General features: G+C 36.9%; 1 long non-coding RNA gene across 1 annotated transcript; it reads right to left on the reverse strand.

The window, feature by feature from the left end:
* Window positions 1–708: 708 nt before the first annotated feature.
* Window positions 709–3,036, reverse strand: LOC139143427 (uncharacterized). Its single transcript, XR_011554588.1, has 3 exons — window positions 2,936–3,036; window positions 1,911–2,549; window positions 709–1,627 (listed from the first exon to the last, which is right to left on the reverse strand). It is a non-coding gene; the product is annotated as an uncharacterized lncRNA (long non-coding RNA).
* Between the last annotated feature and the right edge of the window lie 475 nt (window positions 3,037–3,511).

The raw sequence follows: 3,511 nt of genomic DNA on the forward strand, positions 1-3,511 counted from the left end.
ATTCCTTCTGTTACAAGTCTATCACAAATGACTGATAAAAAATGATACTCACTTTGTGGCTCATGCACTTTCTCTACTATTAACATATACGGTGGTTTCAATCGGTTTGATCTCACAGCATACGGTACCCAGTCACCTACCGGAGAAGACTGTACAGTTGTATGCAGCATTAGATGTACGAACAGCAATAGTTATTTGAGGGAAGCGCTTGCGCAAAAGCCTGGCTTATGACCTTTGATCTCATATTCCGTGACTAAACGTGAGCATTCCCACATGACACATTCCATTTCCCAGGTGACAGGCTCCCTGTCGCGCGCACTACCCCTATCGTCTGTTTTGGTCGAACGGAACGTGAACAAGCCTTGCAGATCAAGGTCAAGGGTTAGGTTACATTTCACATTTTTTTCTTTGTTTTCATTCTATATTTTACTTTCTATCATCAGTGAGTTACATTTTAAAAATAAAAAAAGTTGTTTACCTTTTGCGGACGTTTTAGAGGGTAATAGTATATGTCCCCCCTGTCCCCCCTTTTTTGTAATGCACATCGTCAGGTTCTATGTTCATGTTCCTTGTATATATAGTCCACTTGGACAAGTACTTTTCAAACTACTTGTCCCAGGCCAAATTTCACTTGTCCGGGACAGGCAGACAGGTATTATTTCGAGCCCTGCATTTGTAAACTTTGCTGTACATTGTTGCCCAAAAAGTCCAGGGACAGTGGGTTTGTACAGTCGGCTTGGATACCAGAAATACACATATTAATTTTTGGCCCTAGGTCAGGACAAGTTAATTTTTAAAGAGCATGACTTTCCCTGACAAATCCAGGACACAAATCGACCTTTCCTAGAATTAGAGGAAAATCAGATTTATGCAGTTTTGTGGAAACTTAAAGGGGCACATTTTTGACAGGGCATGCTTATTAATGTAAAGAATAGTGTTTTGTGTGAACACATTTAATATCGTGTGACAAAAGGGAAAAAGATCAGCTGTGCATGATGTATCTCCTTCAAGAGGAATTCAAACATTTCTAGGTTTTTTTCTACTTTGTATTTATGGAATTAAGTCATTGTAAATCACATTCACTACACTGGCTGATGCAAATTTAAAAAAAATAATGCACAACAAACAATGGACAATCAGACTTAATCAGATCAGATAAGCTCAGCAAAGCTTCAATAAATAGGTAAACATACAGCAAAGGTAAATGTACTTCACAAACAGATGCATCAGTTAGTCGACATGTACAGCAAACATTAAATTACAAGACACACACAATGCAGTGTATATAAATTCCCTTAAATCAACATAAATTTCAAATTTTTCTTAAATTGTAGCTAATTGTTATAAATTTCTTGTGAACTTCAAAAATCTGGATAACGATGAAAAGCTGCATTACCTGAACATAATGTTTTGATCTGTTCTGATGTTCAGCAGTCATATTCCGTACTTTGATTTCATAGTCCAGATTGTCAATATTGAAGCGATAACCTGGTTCAAGCATACAATTTCTCATCACTTCTTTCTCTGAACTTATGGCATATGTATGATCGTCTTGACTCTGTTCCTGCTGCACAGTATATGCATGATCCCTCATCACCAAGCTGAGCCCTGTGTCATTTCTTTTCACCTTTAAAATAAAATTAAAAGAAAACCTTGTCAGCATTGATCACTCTAAGCAAACATGATGCAAAATTTTAGCTTTAGAAACAAGACAATGTTTCCTGATACAATTAAAGGATTAATGCATGAATTTTAAATACTATATTTGAAAGAGAGCACACTACAAATCTTGACCTCATTATGCCTTGGGGTTTCATAAAACCGACATTATAGGATGTGCTGTCCCATGATTCACTCAGAGTGTGTGTACCACTGACACAGTTAACATCTGTTGTGAAATTATTAAATACCTGATTATTTTTTTTATGATTCCTTCCACAATAATACTTTCTCATCCACCTTTGAGTCAGCCTTACTGAGTTTGTTCAGTACTGTGCGATATGTCATGCTGACTCCCAACTGGTGCAGAATTTCATAGCCTTCTTTTTGTAGCTGACTCTGATACAAACTTAGGCTAATTGACTCCTGAAGTCCACTTATGTTTCTGTTTCTTGCTCTCAGCAATATTGATACTGCCATCATCATATGATTCTCAGCCAAAGTAGTGTTTTTGTCGCAAACAGAAGTTAGAACCGTCCATAATATGGGTAGTTTGGATTTTATTTCCTTATGGCAGCCTTCTTGTTGAAAGGACTGTCATTTCATCTTAAATGTTTCAATGTTTTTGTCTCTTTTCTAGCTTCTGCTCTCACAGCAGCAGCAAGTCCTTTCAGTGAACCTTGATGCAATAAATCAGCTGACATGAGCTGTCTGATTGATTTTTGAATGGACCCATTGGACAATGAGTTGATGACTGGTCGTAGTTTTGGTGCAGCAGAACATGATCGGAAATGAATCATTGTGGATTTAGCTGAACTGGTTGAGGTGTTTCCAAAGTGCAGCTTAACATTTGTTCTTGGGGTTGACAGTTCATTTCCCACCATCTGCAACTGATTAAATTGAAGGCAAACTTAACTTACATGCATGCTTGCATACATTCAGTAATGAAAGTAGGTGGAGTCTATAAACCTCATAGGCCATGACAGAAGCTATGTTTAGGTCTGAAACATAATTAATGTCCACATTAGTTCAAAAGTACTTCTTTTCAGAGTAGTGTTGCATGAGGATAAAAGACATGAAGTAGAACTAATACTGAATTCAATGTTCACATTCATGGTCTGCTCTTGGTGAAACTATCCAGTGAATGTATACAATTGTCAAACTTGGTTCTTTGTGAATGTCAGGTGAGACATAGATTACCTCCATGGGCCAGCTAAGTACAACAGTTACCTGATTTATTATGTATTTCTGGTTAGATTTGTTTACACATAATTACCTCCTGTGACAGGATTCTTAAACTCCTCATTTTTCTTGGTGTTCCATGGGGAGTCTCAGGCATGGGAATGTGACAAGGTGTTCTTTTCAACTTCATCCATGAAAAATAAAAATTAACAAAAGATTAGACCCTAGGAAGTAGGACAAAGAATTATAATTAATGCACAGAACAAGTAATACTGGCACAATAGTAAAACGGTAATTTAAAAAAAGAAATGGTATGGACAACTGTCATGTTACACATCAGATTATCACACTGAAGTAATTATTATCATGACAAGTACTATAAATGAGAGTTTTGATTTTAAATGTCGGAAAATATTTTTAAAATGTAACGAAAAAAAGGAAGTTTTAATATCCAAGCAGAAATGCTTTAATCCACCAATCAAATCAATTGATCAGTTTTTACCTCGCGTGCGCATGCGCGCAGCGAGGTTATGGTTTAGGCGTTTCTGTGTGTGTGTCTGTCTGTTAGCACGATATCTCAAAAACGGCTTGGCAGATTCCGATCACATTTCGCACACAATTTGTTCTTCAAATTTGCAAGAACTGATTAGTTTTTGGTGGTTGTGCTTTG

This window comes from Ptychodera flava, chromosome 11 (assembly GCF_041260155.1).
Source record: "Ptychodera flava strain L36383 chromosome 11, AS_Pfla_20210202, whole genome shotgun sequence".
Taxonomy (NCBI): domain Eukaryota; kingdom Metazoa; phylum Hemichordata; class Enteropneusta; family Ptychoderidae; genus Ptychodera; species Ptychodera flava.